The sequence below is a fragment of the Lampris incognitus genome, chromosome 9 (genome assembly GCF_029633865.1).
Source record: "Lampris incognitus isolate fLamInc1 chromosome 9, fLamInc1.hap2, whole genome shotgun sequence".
Lineage (NCBI taxonomy): Eukaryota > Metazoa > Chordata > Actinopteri > Lampriformes > Lampridae > Lampris > Lampris incognitus.
Genome location: NC_079219.1, coordinates 39,675,873 through 39,694,852, shown reverse-complemented (window position 1 = coordinate 39,694,852; position 18,980 = coordinate 39,675,873). Strand labels below are relative to the sequence as shown.

At 40.9% G+C, this 18,980-nt stretch overlaps 10 non-coding genes across 10 annotated transcripts; all 10 read right to left on the bottom strand.

Moving 5' to 3' along the window:
- Nucleotides 1-140: 140 nt before the first annotated feature.
- trnat-ugu (transfer RNA threonine (anticodon UGU)) lies at nt 141-214 on the bottom strand. The gene has a single exon. It is a non-coding gene; the product is annotated as a tRNA-Thr (tRNA).
- A 1,243-nt stretch (nt 215-1,457) lies between these two features.
- Nucleotides 1,458-1,531, bottom strand: trnat-cgu (transfer RNA threonine (anticodon CGU)). The gene has a single exon. It is a non-coding gene; the product is annotated as a tRNA-Thr (tRNA).
- A 1,270-nt stretch (nt 1,532-2,801) lies between these two features.
- trnat-agu (transfer RNA threonine (anticodon AGU)) lies at nt 2,802-2,875 on the bottom strand. The gene has a single exon. It is a non-coding gene; the product is annotated as a tRNA-Thr (tRNA).
- Nucleotides 2,876-4,157: 1,282 nt separating this feature from the next.
- Nucleotides 4,158-4,231, bottom strand: trnat-ugu (transfer RNA threonine (anticodon UGU)). Its single transcript has one exon. It is a non-coding gene; the product is annotated as a tRNA-Thr (tRNA).
- A 1,243-nt stretch (nt 4,232-5,474) lies between these two features.
- trnat-cgu (transfer RNA threonine (anticodon CGU)) lies at nt 5,475-5,548 on the bottom strand. The gene has a single exon. It is a non-coding gene; the product is annotated as a tRNA-Thr (tRNA).
- Nucleotides 5,549-6,809: 1,261 nt separating this feature from the next.
- Nucleotides 6,810-6,890, bottom strand: trnat-agu (transfer RNA threonine (anticodon AGU)). The gene has a single exon. It is a non-coding gene; the product is annotated as a tRNA-Thr (tRNA).
- A 1,283-nt stretch (nt 6,891-8,173) lies between these two features.
- On the bottom strand, nt 8,174-8,247 carry trnat-ugu (transfer RNA threonine (anticodon UGU)). Its single transcript has one exon. It is a non-coding gene; the product is annotated as a tRNA-Thr (tRNA).
- Nucleotides 8,248-9,490: 1,243 nt separating this feature from the next.
- trnat-cgu (transfer RNA threonine (anticodon CGU)) lies at nt 9,491-9,564 on the bottom strand. The gene has a single exon. It is a non-coding gene; the product is annotated as a tRNA-Thr (tRNA).
- A 1,270-nt stretch (nt 9,565-10,834) lies between these two features.
- trnat-agu (transfer RNA threonine (anticodon AGU)) lies at nt 10,835-10,908 on the bottom strand. Its single transcript has one exon. It is a non-coding gene; the product is annotated as a tRNA-Thr (tRNA).
- A 1,283-nt stretch (nt 10,909-12,191) lies between these two features.
- On the bottom strand, nt 12,192-12,265 carry trnat-cgu (transfer RNA threonine (anticodon CGU)). The gene has a single exon. It is a non-coding gene; the product is annotated as a tRNA-Thr (tRNA).
- Nucleotides 12,266-18,980: the final 6,715 nt, after the last annotated feature.

Below are 18,980 nucleotides of genomic sequence, written 5' to 3'. Positions count from 1 at the left end.
CAGCATTGTCAATATTTTTTTTTTAATTCATGGCTCTTGTCTCTGTCTCAGGGTATTCAACACATAAAACAAGGGATATTCACACACCCAGACATACACTAGCAATATTTGAACAATACAGAGAGAGTGAACAGCTGGTAAGGCACTGCTGGGATTTGAACCCAGGATCTCCTGTTTACAAGACAGGAACTTCGACCAGCTAAGCCACAGCGCCCTGAATCAAGCTTGAAGATCGAATCTGTGGAATTGTTTCTAACGGAGTCAAGTAGCTTCATGGATTTCTTCAAACACGTTTATCAGTGATCTTCATAAATACTTTCTAATCACCATTAAACGCATTTTGTTCCGAGAAATACATAAAATTGCATTCTTGCCTTTGGCAAAAGACCCTTCAACTAAATTAACAGGACAGGAGGGCGTATTTCCTGATGGAAAAAGAGCACATTGAAAGACTAAGGCATACACTTCAGGAATTTAAACCTAGGATCTCATGTACAAGACAGGCAGTTCAAACAAAGCACATAATTTTGTCCATTTTGTGGTTGGATTAATTGGGAATTGTTACAGAAAAGAGGTTATAACGATAAGAATCTAGACTAATGTATCTCGGAAAACCATTTACACAGAGCTGTAGAAGAGGAGCTCGAACTATACATGCTCAAAAACAAGTTGCTTCGTCATAGAAATGCAGCCTTAGATATGACATACAAACCATAATGCAAATGGATATGAGTTTTTTTTCCAACTGCACAAAATAACACTAAAAGACAAAGCGCGGAGTATTTTGAATTTGACCCGGGGATTTCTTGTTTTCCAGACAGATATTTTGACCCAATTCAGCAACAGAATCTCCCCAAAAGGGCTCCAAGAGACGCTATGAAGGACTGTCTAGAATCAAATCGAGTTGCTTGAGGTATTTTTCTATACGCAAGTGTATCAGTTCTCTTAACACAGACTTTAAGAAAAGAACTAAGTGAGGCATAATTAGCAAACTGTGCACTTCTTTTAGACATGTTCAAAGAATTCCTTCCTGCGGAAATCACCAGTCCATGAAAAGCATAGCCATGTAATAGGCAACGTTGAAGGTGTAGATTTATGAACACATGCAAGAAATGTGTTTAATAAGATCTAAAACAAACAGCTCACATTTTGTCATGAAAAAATAGGCAATTTTAGTGAATTTGCACAGAATTACAGCGTAGAATTCCTTTCAAGTTTAAAGAATTTGGTAGGCTTTTCTTGCTACCCTGTTATGTAAGCATAGCATGATAAACAGTTGCAACTAATAAACCAAAGAATTTGTCTGGTGGATGCAGGGTCGGAAAAGAAACGGCATTGTCAATATGTTTTTAAATTCATGACTTGTCTCTGGGAGTTCAACACATTAAACAAGGGATATTCACACACCCAGACATATATTAGCAACATCTGTACACAGATAGGGTGAACAGCTAGTTAGGCACTGCTGGGATTTGAACCCAGGATCTCCTGTTTACGAGACAGGCACTTTGACCAGCTAAGCCACAGCGCCTTGAAACATGCACAAAGACCGAATCTGTGGAATTGTTTCGAATGGAGTCAAGTTCCTTCATGGATTTCTTCAATCCCGTTTATCAGTGATCTTCATAAATACTTTCAAATCACCCTTAAACACACTGTGTGCCATTGCATACTTAAAATTGCATTCTTGGCTTTGGCTGAAGACCCTTCAGTCAAATGAACAGGACAGGGGGGTGTATTTTCTGATGGAAGAAGAACCCATTGAAAGACTCGGGCAGACACCTCAGGAATTTAAACCTAGGATCTCTTGTTTGCAAGACAGGCAGTTCAAACAAAGCTCCTCATATTGGCCATTTTGTGGTTGGATTAATTGGGACTTGTTACGGAAAAGTAGTTATAACGGTAAGGATTTAGACTAATGTGTCTCGGCAAACCATTTACAGAGAGCTGTATAAGATGAGCTCGAACTATGCATCTTGAAAAACAAGTTGCTCCGTCACAGAAATGCAGCCTTAGATGTGGCATACAAACCAGCATGCAAACGGACATGACTTTTTCCAACTGCACAAAATCACACTGAAAGACAAAGCCGGGAGTATTTTGGATTTGAACCGAGGCTACCTTGTTTGCCAGAAATATTTTTTGACCAAGTCAGCCACAGTACCTCCCCCAAAGAGCTTTAAGGGACTATATGAAGAATCGTTTCGAACCAAATCGAGTTGCTTAAGGTATTTCTCTATTTGAAATGGTATAAGCGCTCTTAACAACGATTTTCAGAAAGAAAAAAAGGAAATGAGTGATATTGCTAACATTTACAGGTTAAAACTTATCTAAGGTTTAAAGAATCGTGCAGGCTTTTATTTTTACTCTGTGATGTAAGCATAGCATGATGAACACAGCTGCAGTTAATAAGCCAAAGAATGGTTCTGTTAGATGCAGGGTGGAAAAAAGAACCAGCATTGACAGTACTAATTACATTCATGACTGCTGGCTCTGGTTATCCGTCAGTGCTGATAGATGTGCTTGCACATGTATATCCAACGGACACATGATTAACTTAATATGCTGAAAATGTTTTATCCTTGTATGCTTATATCACATTGTACAATGAATGTCGTGGCATGCTTTTAAATGTAGATTTTTTTTATTTACCTTTAGGTTTCAGTGAAATTAATATAACAGTCAAGGTCTTAATTATTACTGAAGGACTCATAACAGAAATCACAATGGACAGGACGGCAGTTCAACACATACATTAAGGAATATCCAGACGTATACGAGAAATACTTGTACAACTGGTTAGGCACTGCTGGGATTTGAACCCAGAATCTCCTGTTTACTAAACAGGTGCTTTGACCAGCTAAGCCACAGCGCCTTAAGTAAGTTTTGGTAGTGACTGTTTGTGGAATTGTTTAAAACTGAGGCAATCTACTTCATGGATACGCTATAACACAAGTTTGTCTGTGACCTTCACAGACTTTCAAAACATCATTAAACACCTTTGGTACCATTGTAGACAAAAATTGCATTCTTTGCTTTGGCTAATGACTTGGCAAGAAAATCGACAGGAGAGAAGGTAGTATTTTCTGATGGAAGAGTATCACACTGAAAGACGCAAGCAGAAACATCAGGGATTTATACCTAGGATATGTTGTTTACAAGACGGGCAGTTCACCCAGAGCACATCCCTTTGGCCATTTTGAGGTTTGATTAAATGGCAATTGTTACAGAAGAGAAGTTATCAAAATAAGGGTTTAGACCAAAGTGTCTCGATGCCCATTTACACAGAGCTGTTGAAGATTTTTTAAAAAAAAAAGTGGAGTAGAGTCTACTATACATGTTGAAAAACATTTAACTTCGACATAGAAATGCAGCCTTAGATTTAGTACAAAAACGCTCATGCACATGGGTATGACTTTTTCTAACTGCACAAGATTACACGAAAATACAAAGCAAGGAACAACTTGGATATGAACCGATGATATCTTGTTTGCCAGACACACATTTTGACCAACTCAGCAATAGCATCTCCCCCAAAGGACTTCAAGGGACACACTGACAAACTGTCTCGAACCAAATCGAGTTCCTTGAGGTATTTCCATATATGCTAGTGTACCAACTCTCTTAATACAGACTTTAGGAAAAAAATGAAGAACTAAGTGAGGCATAATTAGCAAATCGTGTGCTTCTTTTAGACATGTTCTAATAATTCCTTCCTGCAGAACTCAGTAGTCCACCAAAAGCATAGCCACGGAACAGGCAACTTCAGAGCTGTAGATTCATAAACACACGCAAGGAATGAGTTCAACAATATCTAAAACAAACAGCTCACATTTTGTAATTAAATCTTAGACCATTTTAATGAGTTTGCAAACGATTACAGGTTAAGTTCATTTCAAATTTAAAGAATTTGGCATGTTTTTCTTGGTACTCTGTGATGTAAGCATAGCATGATAAACAGCTGCAGCTAATAAACTAAAGAATTGGTCTGTTGGATGCAGGGGTGGAAAAGAAACAGCATTGTCAATATATATTTTTTTTAATTCATGGCTCTTGTCTCTGTCTCAGGGTATTCAACACATAAAACAAGGGATATTCACACACCCAGACATACACTAGCAATATTTGAACAATACAGGGAGAGTGAACAGCTGGTAAGGCACTGCTGGGATTTGAACCCAGGATCTCCTGTTTACAAGACAGGAACTTTGACCAGCTAAGCCACAGCGCCCTGAATCAAGCTTGAAGAGCGAATCTGTGGAATTGTTTCTAACGGAGTCAAGTAGCTTCATGGATTTCTTCAAACACGTTTATCAGTGATCTTCATAAATACTTTCTAATCACCATTAAACGCATTTTGTTCCGAGAAATACATAAAATTGCATTCTTGCCTTTGGCAAAAGACCCTTCAACTAAATTAACAGGACAGGAGGGCGTATTTCCTGATGGAAAAAGAGCACATTGAAAGACTAAGGCATACACTTCAGGAATTTAAACCTAGGATCTCATGTACAAGACAGGCAGTTCAAACAAAGCACATAATTTTGTCCATTTTGTGGTTGGATTAATTGGGAATTGTTACAGAAAAGAGGTTATAACGATAAGAATCTAGACTAATGTATCTCGGAAAACCATTTACACAGAGCTGTAGAAGAGGAGCTCGAACTATACATGCTCAAAAACAAGTTGCTTCGTCATAGAAATGCAGCCTTAGATATGACATACAAACCATAATGCAAATGGATATGAGTTTTTTTTCCAACTGCACAAAATAACACTAAAAGACAAAGCGCGGAGTATTTTGAATTTGACCCGGGGATTTCTTGTTTTCCAGACAGATATTTTGACCCAATTCAGCAACAGAATCTCCCCAAAAGGGCTCCAAGAGACGCTATGAAGGACTGTCTAGAATCAAATCGAGTTGCTTGAGGTATTTTTCTATACGCAAGTGTATCAGTTCTCTTAACACAGACTTTAAGAAAAGAACTAAGTGAGGCATAATTAGCAAACTGTGCACTTCTTTTAGACATGTTCAAAGAATTCCTTCCTGCGGAAATCACCAGTCCATGAAAAGCATAGCCATGTAATAGGCAACGTTGAAGGTGTAGATTTATGAACACATGCAAGAAATGTGTTTAATAAGATCTAAAACAAACAGCTCACATTTTGTCATGAAAAAATAGGCAATTTTAGTGAATTTGCACACAATTACAGCGTAGAATTCCTTTCAAGTTTAAAGAATTTGGTAGGCTTTTCTTGCTACCCTGTTATGTAAGCATAGCATGATAAACAGTTGCAACTAATAAACCAAAGAATTGGTCTGGTGGATGCAGGGTCGGAAAAGAAACGGCATTGTCAATATGTTTTTAAATTCATGACTTGTCTCTGGGAGTTCAACACATTAAACAAGGGATATTCACACACCCAGACATATATTAGCAACATCTGTACACAGATAGGGTGAACAGCTAGTTAGGCACTGCTGGGATTTGAACCCAGGATCTCCTGTTTACGAGACAGGCACTTTGACCAGCTAAGCCACAGCGCCTTGAAACATGCACAAAGACCGAATCTGTGGAATTGTTTCGAATGGAGTCAAGTTCCTTCATGGATTTCTTCAATCCCGTTTATCAGTGATCTTCATAAATACTTTCAAATCACCCTTAAACACACTGTGTGCCATTGCATACTTAAAATTGCATTCTTGGCTTTGGCTGAAGACCCTTCAGTCAAATGAACAGGACAGGGGGGTGTATTTTCTGATGGAAGAAGAACCCATTGAAAGACTCGGGCAGACACCTCAGGAATTTAAACCTAGGATCTCTTGTTTGCAAGACAGGCAGTTCAAACAAAGCTCCTCATATTGGCCATTTTGTGGTTGGATTAATTGGGACTTGTTACGGAAAAGTAGTTATAACGGTAAGGATTTAGACTAATGTGTCTCGGCAAACCATTTACAGAGAGCTGTATAAGATGAGCTCGAACTATGCATCTTGAAAAACAAGTTGCTCCGTCACAGAAATGCAGCCTTAGATGTGGCATACAAACCAGCATGCAAACGGACATGACTTTTTCCAACTGCACAAAATCACACTGAAAGACAAAGCCGGGAGTATTTTGGATTTGAACCGAGGCTACCTTGTTTGCCAGAAATATTTTTTGACCAAGTCAGCCACAGTACCTCCCCCAAAGAGCTTTAAGGGACTATATGAAGAATCGTTTCGAACCAAATCGAGTTGCTTAAGGTATTTCTCTATTTGAAATGGTATAAGCGCTCTTAACAACGATTTTCAGAAAGAAAAAAAGGAAATGAGTGATATTGCTAACATTTACAGGTTAAAACTTATCTAAGGTTTAAAGAATCGTGCAGGCTTTTATTTTTACTCTGTGATGTAAGCATAGCATGATGAACACAGCTGCAGTTAATAAGCCAAAGAATGGTTCTGTTAGATGCAGGGTGGAAAAAAGAACCAGCATTGACAGTACTAATTACATTCATGACTGCTGGCTCTGGTTATCCGTCAGTGCTGATAGATGTGCTTGCACATGTATATCCAACGGACACATGATTAACTTAATATGCTGAAAATGTTTTATCCTTGTATGCTTATATCACATTGTACAATGAATGTCGTGGCATGCTTTTAAATGTAGATTTTTTTTATTTACCTTTAGGTTTCAGTGAAATTAATATAACAGTCAAGGTCTTAATTATTACTGAAGGACTCATAACAGAAATCACAATAGACAGGACGGCAGTTCAACACATACATTAAGGAATATCCAGATGTATACGAGAAATACTTGTACAACACAGTGTACAACTGGGATTTGAACCCAGAATCTCCTGTTTACTAGACAGGCGCTTTGACCAGCTAAGCCACAGCGCCTTAAGTAAGTTTTGGTAGTGACTGTTTGTGGAATTGTTTAAAACTGAGGCAATCTACTTCATGGATACGCTATAACACAAGTTTGTCTGTGACCTTCACAGACTTTCAAAACATCATTAAACACCTTTGGTACCATTGTAGACAAAAATTGCATTCTTTGCTTTGGCTAATGACTTGGCAAGAAAATCGACAGGAGAGAAGGTAGTATTTTCTGATGGAAGAGTATCACACTGAAAGACGCAAGCAGAAACATCAGGGATTTATACCTAGGATATGTTGTTTACAAGACGGGCAGTTCACCCAGAGCACATCCCTTTGGCCATTTTGAGGTTTGATTAAATGGCAATTGTTACAGAAGAGAAGTTATCAAAATAAGGGTTTAGACCAAAGTGTCTCGATGCCCATTTACACAGAGCTGTTGAAGATTTTTTAAAAAAAAAAGTGGAGTAGAGTCTACTATACATGTTGAAAAACATTTAACTTCGACATAGAAATGCAGCCTTAGATTTAGTACAAAAACGCTCATGCACATGGGTATGACTTTTTCTAACTGCACAAGATTACACGAAAATACAAAGCAAGGAACAACTTGGATATGAACCGATGATATCTTGTTTGCCAGACACACATTTTGACCAACTCAGCAATAGCATCTCCCCCAAAGGACTTCAAGGGACACACTGACAAACTGTCTCGAACCAAATCGAGTTCCTTGAGGTATTTCCATATATGCTAGTGTACCAACTCTCTTAATACAGACTTTAAGAAAAAAAATGAAGAACTAAGTGAGGCATAATTAGCAAATCGTGTGCTTCTTTTAGACATGTTCTAATAATTCCTTCCTGCAGAACTCAGTAGTCCACCAAAAGCATAGCCACGGAACAGGCAACTTCAGAGCTGTAGATTGATAAACACACGCAAGGAATGAGTTCAACAATATCTAAAACAAACAGCTCACATTTTGTAATTAAATCTTAGACCATTTTAATGAGTTTGCAAACGATTACAGGTTAAGTTCATTTCAAATTTAAAGAATTTGGCATGTTTTTCTTGGTACTCTGTGATGTAAGCATAGCATGATAAACAGCTGCAGCTAATAAACTAAAGAATTGGTCTGTTGGATGCAGGGGTGGAAAAGAAACAGCATTGTCAATATATATTTTTTTTAATTCATGGCTCTTGTCTCTGTCTCAGGGTATTCAACACATAAAACAAGGGATATTCACACACCCAGACATACACTAGCAATATTTGAACAATACAGGGAGAGTGAACAGCTGGTAAGGCACTGCTGGGATTTGAACCCAGGATCTCCTGTTTACAAGACAGGAACTTTGACCAGCTAAGCCACAGCGCCCTGAATCAAGCTTGAAGAGCGAATCTGTGGAATTGTTTCTAACGGAGTCAAGTAGCTTCATGGATTTCTTCAAACACGTTTATCAGTGATCTTCATAAATACTTTCTAATCACCATTAAACGCATTTTGTTCCGAGAAATACATAAAATTGCATTCTTGCCTTTGGCAAAAGACCCTTCAACTAAATTAACAGGACAGGAGGGCGTATTTCCTGATGGAAAAAGAGCACATTGAAAGACTAAGGCATACACTTCAGGAATTTAAACCTAGGATCTCATGTACAAGACAGGCAGTTCAAACAAAGCACATAATTTTGTCCATTTTGTGGTTGGATTAATTGGGAATTGTTACAGAAAAGAGGTTATAACGATAAGAATCTAGACTAATGTATCTCGGAAAACCATTTACACAGAGCTGTAGAAGAGGAGCTCGAACTATACATGCTCAAAAACAAGTTGCTTCGTCATAGAAATGCAGCCTTAGATATGACATACAAACCATAATGCAAATGGATATGAGTTTTTTTTTCCAACTGCACAAAATAACACTAAAAGACAAAGCGCGGAGTATTTTGAATTTGACCCGGGGATTTCTTGTTTTCCAGACAGATATTTTGACCCAATTCAGCAACAGAATCTCCCCAAAAGGGCTCCAAGAGACGCTATGAAGGACTGTCTAGAATCAAATCGAGTTGCTTGAGGTATTTTTCTATACGCAAGTGTATCAGTTCTCTTAACACAGACTTTAAGAAAAGAACTAAGTGAGGCATAATTAGCAAACTGTGCACTTCTTTTAGACATGTTCAAAGAATTCCTTCCTGCGGAAATCACCAGTCCATGAAAAGCATAGCCATGTAATAGGCAACGTTGAAGGTGTAGATTTATGAACACATGCAAGAAATGTGTTTAATAAGATCTAAAACAAACAGCTCACATTTTGTCATGAAAAAATAGGCAATTTTAGTGAATTTGCACACAATTACAGCGTAGAATTCCTTTCAAGTTTAAAGAATTTGGTAGGCTTTCTTGCTACCCTGTTATGTAAGCATAGCATGATAAACAGTTGCAACTAATAAACCAAAGAATTTGTCTGGTGGATGCAGGGTCGGAAAAGAAACGGCATTGTCAATATGTTTTTAAATTCATGACTTGTCTCTGGGAGTTCAACACATTAAACAAGGGATATTCACACACCCAGACATATATTAGCAACATCTGTACACAGATAGGGTGAACAGCTGGTTAGGCACTGCTGGGATTTGAACCCAGGATCTCCTGTTTACGAGACAGGCACTTTGACCAGCTAAGCCACAGCGCCTTGAAACATGCACAAAGACCGAATCTGTGGAATTTTTTCGAATGGAGTCAAGTTCCTTCATGGATTTCTTCAATCCCGTTTATCAGTGATCTTCATAAATACTTTCAAATCACCCTTAAACACACTGTGTGCCATTGCATACTTAAAATTGCATTCTTGGCTTTGGCTGAAGACCCTTCAGTCAAATTAACAGGACAGGAGGGTGTATTTTCTGATGGAAGAAGAACACATTGAAAGACTCGGGCAGACACCTCAGGAATTTAAACCTAGGATCTCTTGTTTGCAAGACAGGCAGTTCAAACAAAGCTCCTCATATTGGCCATTTTGTGGTTGGATTAATTGGGACTTGTTACGGAAAAGTAGTTATAACGGTTAGGATTTAGACCAATGTGTCTCGGCAAACCATTTACACAGAGCTGTATAAGATGAGCTCGAACTATACATCTTGAAAAACAAGTTGCTCCGTCACAGAAATGCAGCCTTAGATGTGGCATACAAACCAGCATGCAAACGGACATGACTTTTTCCAACTGCACAAAATCACACTGAAAGACAAAGCCGGGAGTATTTTGGATTTGAACCGAGGCTACCTTGTTTGCCAGAAATATTTTTTGACCAAGTCAGCCACAGTACCTCCCCCAAAGAGCTTTAAGGGACTATATGAAGAATCGTTTCGAACCAAATCGAGTTGCTTAAGGTATTTCTCTATTTGCAATGGTATAAGCGCTCTTAACAACGATTTTCAGAAAGAAAAAAAGGAAATGAGTGATATTGCTAACATTTACAGGTTAAAACTTATCTAAGGTTTAAAGAATCGTGCAGGCTTTTATTTGTACTCTGTGATGTAAGCATAGCATGATGAACACAGCTGCAGTTAATAAGCTAAAGAATGGTTCTGTTAGATGCAGGGTGGAAAAAAGAACCAGCATTGACAGTACTAATTACATTCATGACTGCTGGCTCTGTCTATCCGTCAGTGCTGATAGATGTGCTTGCACATGTATATCCAACGGACACATGATTAACTTAATATGCTGAAAATGTTTTATCCTTGTATGCTTATATCACATTGTACAATGAATGTCGTGGCATGCTTTTAAATGTAGATTTTTTTTATTTACCTTTAGGTTTCAGTGAAATTAATATAACAGTCAAGGTCTTAATTATTACTGAAGGACTCATAACAGAAATCACAATGGACAGGACGGCAGTTCAACACATACATTAAGGAATATCCAGACGTATACGAGAAATACTTGTACAACTGGTTAGGCACTGCTGTGATTTGAACCCAGAATCTCCTGTTTACTAAATAGGCGCTTTGACCAGCTAAGCCACAGCGCCTTAAGTAAGCTTTGGTAGTGACTGTTTGTGGAATTGTTTAAAACTGAGGCAATCTACTTCATGGATACGCTATAACACAAGTTTGTCTGTGACCTTCACAGACTTTCAAAACATCATTAAACACCTTTGGTACCATTGTAGACAAAAATTGCATTCTTTGCTTTGGCTAATGACTTGGCAAGAAAATCGACAGGAGAGAAGGTAGTATTTTCTGATGGAAGAGTATCACACTGAAAGACGCAAGCAGAAACATCAGGGATTTATACCTAGGATATGTTGTTTACAAGACGGGCAGTTCACCCAAAGCACATCCCTTTGGCCATTTTGAGGTTTGATTAAATGGCAATTGTTACAGAAGAGAAGTTATCAAAATAAGGGTTTAGACCAAAGTGTCTCGATGCCCATTTACACAGAGCTGTTGAAGATTTTTTAAAAAAAAAAGTGGAGTAGAGTCTACTATACATGTTGAAAAACATTTAACTTCGACATAGAAATGCAGCCTTAGATTTAGTACAAAAACGCTCATGCACATGGGTATGACTTTTTCTAACTGCACAAGATTACACGAAAATACAAAGCAAGGAACAACTTGGATATGAACCGATGATGTCTTGTTTGCCAGACACACATTTTGACCAACTCAGCAATAGCATCTCCCCCAAAGGACTTCAAGGGACACACTGACAAACTGTCTCGAACCAAATCGAGTTCCTTGAGGTATTTCCATATATGCTAGTGTACCAACTCTCTTAATACAGACTTTAAGAAAAAAAATGAAGAACTAAGTGAGGCATAATTAGCAAATCGTGTGCTTCTTTTAGACATGTTCTAATAATTCCTTCCTGCAGAAATCAGTAGTCCACCAAAAGCATAGCCATGGAACAGGCAACTTCAGAGCTGTAGATTCATAAACACACGCAAGGAATGAGTTCAACAATATCTAAAACAAACAGCTCACATTTTGTAATTAAATCTTAGACCATTTTAATGAGTTTGCAAACGATTACAGGTTAAGTTCATTTCAAATTTAAAGAATTTGGCATGTTTTTCTTGGTACTCTGTGATGTAAGCATAGCATGATAAACAGCTGCAGCTAATAAACTAAAGAATTGGTCTGTTGGATGCAGGGGTGGAAAAGAAACAGCATTGTCAATATATATTTTTTTTAATTCATGGCTCTTGTCTCTGTCTCAGGGTGTTCAACACATAAAACATGGGATATTCACACACCCAGACATACACTAGCAATGCTTAAACAACACAGATAGAGTGAACAGCTGGTAAGGCACTGCTGGGATTTGAACCCAGGATCTCCTGTTTACGAGACAGGCACTTTGACCAGCTAAGCCACAGCGCCTTGAATCAAGCTTGAAGAGCGAATCTGTGGAATTGTTTCGAACGGAGTCAAGTTGCTTCATGGATTTCTTCAAACACGTTTATCAGTGATCTTTATGTAGCCGGGTGGTAAATCTGTTAAATATGTTAAAAGATTTTCCACTTAAATTTAGTATAGTTTAACTGTTAATATATGTAATTGTTACACTGTCAAGCCATGTAAAATGTCATTTGATGTATTTAAATTGTGAGGCAGATTGTGAGTGTATTTTTATAGTTTTGGTTGTCATTGCATGTTTTGACCAGTAAGTGGCAGTGGCGGACTTTTATTGTAACTCCGTGCAAGGTATCCAAGTGCATCTTGGGTATTCTTTCTTTTTTTTCTTGTGTGGAGCGCCTGAAGATTGCGGTGACAGTGCTCTGACTCCGTAGTAAGTAAGGGTAAATATCTTGTGAAATATACCTGTAACATTATTCCAAACAATATTGTATGTCGGTAATTTGACAAGATGGTTTGATTTAGACGCTACTGGAGTTGATGTTCGGTGATTTTGGGCGCGAGCCGTCGACCGCTGTTCGCCATTGCAGGCATGACAAGGTAATGTTGGCGTGAATAAAGCCACACCATGCCATTGTATTTGGGATGTAAAGGTTTTATATATATTTTAATTCTGTTTAAAGGTAACTGACAGAGTGAGAAGTTGCGCGATCTTCAGGAAGTTCCACATGTCTTTGTTAAACCCTGTTTAACATACATAGTCCACTGCCGTATTTTGCACCGTATGTTGTATTTATTATTTCCCTTTTTAAAATCTTTTCTGTTAAACTTGCCACATCTGTGAACATTTATGAGCTGTTTGCTCGAAAGACACAGGAATGTATGCACTCAGTAAAACGATCTGCATTCGAAGGTTCAAACAATAAAATTAAAGCTACAAGAACCCCGGAAGTAATTGTGTCCTGTGTGGTATCTAATTCCACGGGCTACATAATTTTGGTACCAGGAGTGGGGTGTAGCTAAAACATTTTTTTTTTAAATTGGCAACAGAGTGGCTTATTTTTACTTAAAAAAAAATACGGCAGTGGTGAAGATTGCTGGTGACGTCCGTTGGTGTTGAGTCTGAAGCCATCCTGCTGTGGAGGTGGTGACCAGCGAGAGACGACGTGAGGGCCTCTAAGAGGTTCTGGTGCTTCCTGTTTCACACGACTCAGCCGTACCAGCGCAGAGGACTCCAGCGCTAACTTCAGCTACAAAGACCAAGATCCAGCAAGGCTCCAAGTTAAAGACTGTCCTTGTAGTATCCTTGAACCAGGTTTTGAACTAAATATCCTCATTTATACTGGACTGAGTAAAGATTAATATATCATTATGTCTAGTGATTCTGGTGATGAAGGGAGTTCACGTAATGATAATGGCCACACCTCAGGTGGCATAATGGGTATAGGTGAAGGTGCCAAAAAAGAAATGCAGACCACCATGCAAGGGCTCGCCAGACTGCGAGATGAGCTCACCAGGTTAAATGGTGAAGCAAGGGCTCAGAGAGCAAGTGATAACAGTGCACCCACACGTTCATACATCTACGTTCCAAGAGAACGCCAGATCCAAGCATTTAGTGGGGAGTGTGGTACAGACAGGAGATCTGTCGAAGAGTTTATTGAAGAGGTTGAAAGGGTTTTAAGATACAGAGAGCAAACAACAGAAGAACAATGTGACTATATACTATCTCTATTGCGTGGCCCTGCATTGGAAGAGGTGCGACTATGCATGAGGGGTCAGTCAGTGGGGCCCAGTGATTTATACTCTTACCTGAGCAATGCATTTGGGGAAAAGCGCAGTTCCACACAGCTTTTGCAGACCTTTTACAACCGTAACCAAACTGATGGAGAAGACCTCCGTGACTACTCCCATGCACTATCCCAGATTTTGAGCTCTGTAGTGAAACAGTCCATAGATGTAATACCTAATGAGAAAACTGTGCTCAGAGACCGGTTTATTGAGGGTTTAAGAGAAGCAGCACTCAGGCGTGAACTCAGGAAAATGGTTAGGGACAAACCAGAGAGCAGTCTTCTAGATGTGAGGAACGAGGCCCTCCTGTGGGAGATGGAGGACAGCAGGTCTCATCGTCCCAGGGTCATAAAGAGCAACCAAGTTACATCAGAGGTTCCGGAAACCCAGTGCTCTATTATTAAAACAAACAATGACCAAGGTATTGCATTAAATGATGTTCGGAGAGCAGTAGCCCATCAAGAAAAACAGCTAGCGGAGTTAGGCAAAACACTCGCTGATCTAGCCTTTGCTGTAGGTGAACTGAGTAAGCGCAGCACTCAACAGACATTCCTAGAGCCCAAGCCACGACCTAGACCCCAGCCAAAGTTCACACCAGATGGTCAGCCTATCTGTTTCAAGTGTAGAGGCATAGGTCACATTGCAAGAAAATGCTCACAGGCCAGAGGGGGTCAAGGGGACGCAACACCTAGTTCTTATGTAGTGCAGGAAAACTCGCACCCTCAGTTGTCATGAGCCACACAACTCGAGGGGAGGAAGCTGGCTCACCAAAAGAGACTCCAGACAGAAGCAGGATCTTAGAGCGTGCAGTCGGAGAATGTAAAACGGTTGAGGTGAAACTACGAGGTGTTACAGTGTCCTGCTTACTTGACACTGGTAGCCAGGTCAGTACAATTTCTGAGAGTTTTTTCAGGGAACACCTGTCAGTGAAAGGCGAAGACATTCACCCGGCATTTGAGTGGTTAAAGATCACTGCAGCTAATGGATTAGACATACCCTATATGGGCTATGTGGAGCTTGATGTAGAAGCCATGGGTCTGACTATCCCAGAGCGAGGTTTTCTGATAGTTAAAGATTCTGAACACTCTTCCTCTGTTCCAGGTCTAATAGGGATGAACATTGTCAAAAAATGCAGAGAGCTAGTACACACTGAGTTTGACACCACACTGCAGGAGAGGTTTGACTCAAACTGGAGAGAGGCTTTTAATCATCTTCATGCAGTACATGCAACAGACAGACTCTCTTTCGCTAGGGTAGCTGGTAAGGATGTAGTCCATATACCTGCTTCATCTGCTGCTACAGTTATGGCTAGGGGACTCAGGACTGTGAGTGAGGATGGTTCTTTTTTGTTGCTGGAGTCTGTGGGTGTCCCCGTTCCTGGAGGTTTGGTTGTTGTGCCTACTTTGGTTTCATCGGGCAATCACATTTTTCCAGTCCGAGTCATGAACATGTCTGATGAAGATATCTGGCTAGGGCCACGGACTAGGCTAGGGGTTTTGACTCAGGTAGACTGTGTGAAAAGTGATGAGCTTTGTGAGGTACAGTTCCAGAGAATCTCAGCAGACACTGAACAAGTGAGTATCAGTGAACACCCCGAAACACCGACAGATGTGCAGGAAATTCTCGGCAAGCTCAATTTTTGTGGTAGCCCAGAACAGCAAGCACAGCTGACTTTGTTACTGGAGAAGTACTCTTTTGTGTTTGCAACAGAAGATGAAGATCTAGGCCACACTGACAAAGTACAACATGAGATCCATCTGACAGATGACATACCTGTAACACAGCCATACAGACGAATCCCACCCACACAGTACAGTGAAGTCAGGGAACATATTGGCAAGCTGCTTAAAAAAGAGGTCATTCAAGAAAGCTCTAGTGCTTATGCTTCACCCATAGTACTAGTGAGAAAGGCAGATGGTAGTCTGAGGCTATGTGTCGATTACAGGAAACTCAACTCAAAGGCAAGACGTGATGCATTCCCGCTCCCGAGAATTGATGAGAGTTTTGATGCGCTGAGAGGGGCAAAGTTCTTTTCGACCATAGATCTGGCGAGCGGATACCACCAGGTAGCTATGCATGAGAGAGATCGGACTAAGACTGCATTGACTACACCGTTTGGTCTGTATGAGTACGTGAGAATGCCTTTTGGTGTTTGTAACGGTCCGGCTACATTTCAGAGACTTATGCAAGTTACTATGAATGATCTCATTTTTCAGATACTCCTGGTCTACCTAGATGACATCTTGGTTTTTTTCAGAGACATTTGAGCAGCATTTGGAGAGACTTGAGACTGTGTTTAAGAGACTGGCAGAGACGGGCCTTAAGGTGAAGTTGCAGAAGTGTGCTTTTCTACAACAGTCAGTAAAGTTTTTGGGTCATCAGGTGTCAGCAGAAGGTATAGGAACTGACCCCTCCAAGGTCTCTGCTGTTAAGAACTGGAAGGTCCCAACCACTGCCAAAGAGCTGCAGTCGTTCTTGGGTTTCTGTAGTTACTACAGGAGATTCATTCGAGGCTTCTCACAGATTGCCGGGCCACTGCATGACCTAGTCAACAAATGTTCAGGTGTGAAAAAAACAGGGAAAGTAGGTCACCAGTTTTGTAATATGTGGACACCAGAGTGTGACTCTTCCTTTGAGCAGTTAAAGGAAAAACTTACCTCTGCTCCCATTTTGGGTTTTGCCGATTTCACACAACCATTTGTAGTTGAGACAGATGCTAGTCAGCATGGATTAGGCGCTGTATTGTGTCAGCAGCAAGGTGACACCAGACGTGTCCTAGCATATGCTAGCCGCAGACTACGCCAAGCTGAGAAGAATGACCGAAATTATAGTAGCATGAAGTTGGAGTTGCTTGCCTTAAAATGGGCAGTTGCTGAAAAATTCAGGGGTTACTTGCTTGGTTCAAAGTTTGTTGTCCTGACTGATAACAATCCCCTCTGCCACCTCAAGACAGCCAAGTTAGGTGCTATAGAGCAGAGGTGGGTAGCGCAACTGTCTGTTTTTGATTTCGAGGTTAAGTACCGTCCTGGTTGCAGTAATGCCGCCGCAGATGCTCTCTCTAGGCAGGAGTTTGCAGGGGAGCCTGAAACAGACCCTGACTCGGATTTTGACGACTGTATCACTGTGTGTAACCTGATTGAGCGAGGAACAGTTCTGGATCCTGGTCTTGTCTCTAGAGGTCTGGAGTGTTACAAAGTGAGACAGATCCGTGCTGGGGAGTCGAGGTCTGGTGAGACAGGTACTAAACAGGGCAACACCCCCACACTGCCAGGTTATACCAGAGAGGAGCTGGTAGGTTTTCAGGCCGGTGACCCCACCCTAAAAGAGTTTAGGGCATTTTGGGATCGGGGGAGGAGGCCATGTCCCAGAGAGAGAGCAGCCCTGTCTAGTCAAGTGAAAAGATTGTTGAAACAATGGAGATGCATACAACAACGAGAAGGGTTGTTGTACAGGGTTATCACAGACCCACGTCATGGAGAAGTGTGGCAGTTACTCGTGCCTAGTTGTTTGAGGGACCAAGTTCTAGAAAATGTACATAACAACATGGGACATCAGGGCATAGAGCGCACTGTAAACTTGCTAAGAGGGAAGTGTTTTTGGGTAGGGCTATGCGAGGATGTGGAAAGCTGGGTTAAAAACTGCGAGCGGTGCATTTTGACCAAGATGCCTCAGCCAAAAATCCATGCTCCAGTTCAGGCATTCCTGGCCTCCCGACCTCTAGAAGTGGTGGCTGTTGATTTTACAGTGTTGGAGGCAGCTTCAGATGGCCGTGAAAATGTCCTTGTTGTGACCGATGTGTTTACAAAGTTCACACAAGCGTATGCTACCAAAGACCAGAAGGCTGACACTACAGCTAAAGTTTTGCTCAGGGAGTGGTTCATGAAATATGGGGTCCCAGAGAGACTGCACTCAGACCAAGGTCGAAATTTCGAGAGTGAAATTATAGCAGAGCTGTGCAAACTCTATGGGGTTAAAAAGACACGGACAACTCCCTACAGGCCACAGGGAAACGGTCAGTGTGAAAGATACAATCGCACACTCCATGACTTGTTAAGGACACTCCCACCAGAGAAAAAAAAGCGTTGGCCAGAGCATCTGTCTGAAGTAGTATATGCCTATAATGTCACTCCTCATTCCACCACAGGGTACTCGCCTTATTATTTGCTTTTCGGGGTACAGCCACATCTCCCAGTAGATGCTTTATTAGGGCGTGAGTGTGTGTCAGACAGGAAACAGGATTGGTTGTCTGTTCATCAGGAGAGACTCCGACAGGCACATGAGAGAGCCAGAGAGTACTCAGAGCAGAAGGCAGCTGAGAGGATCTCACTGCAAAATGAGAAGGTGTATTGTCCTCCTGTGGACATTGGTCAGTTGGTTTTCCTACGTCACAGACCCCCAGGTAGACATAAGATTCAGGACACATGGACCTCAACAGTCTACAAGGTAGTTGACATCCAGGGTACCACACACACTGTTGAACCTTTTGAGGGAGGTCCCATTAAAAGAGTTCATAGGTCAGAGTTGCGACCTTGTGCGAAACCAGTTCCCAAACCAAGAACTAGAACTAGGTTACAGACCACTACACAGCCTGTAGCTGAGGATGAGCCTGAGTCACCTGAGGCTGATTTTGTTATTGTTGAGGAAGTCATCCCTCGCCGGCTTGTGCAAGTACCTAACCTGCCTCTTGCAGCAGAAAGTGTTAGTTTACCTGTGACAGCACCCACAGATGAGAGTGACGGTGAAGGACCTGAGGAAGGTTATTCAGATATGAGAAATTGTGGCACAGAAACAGAATGTGTTAATGATGTGCATCCAAACGTTAGCGACAGTGACTTGCCCATTATTGAAAACAGGGACAGGCCCGCGCTAACAGAGGATGCTGGTGGAGCAGGACGTAGAACCTATGCACCTAAACCCGCCATTAGGAAAAGCAAGCGGGAAATGGCTGGAT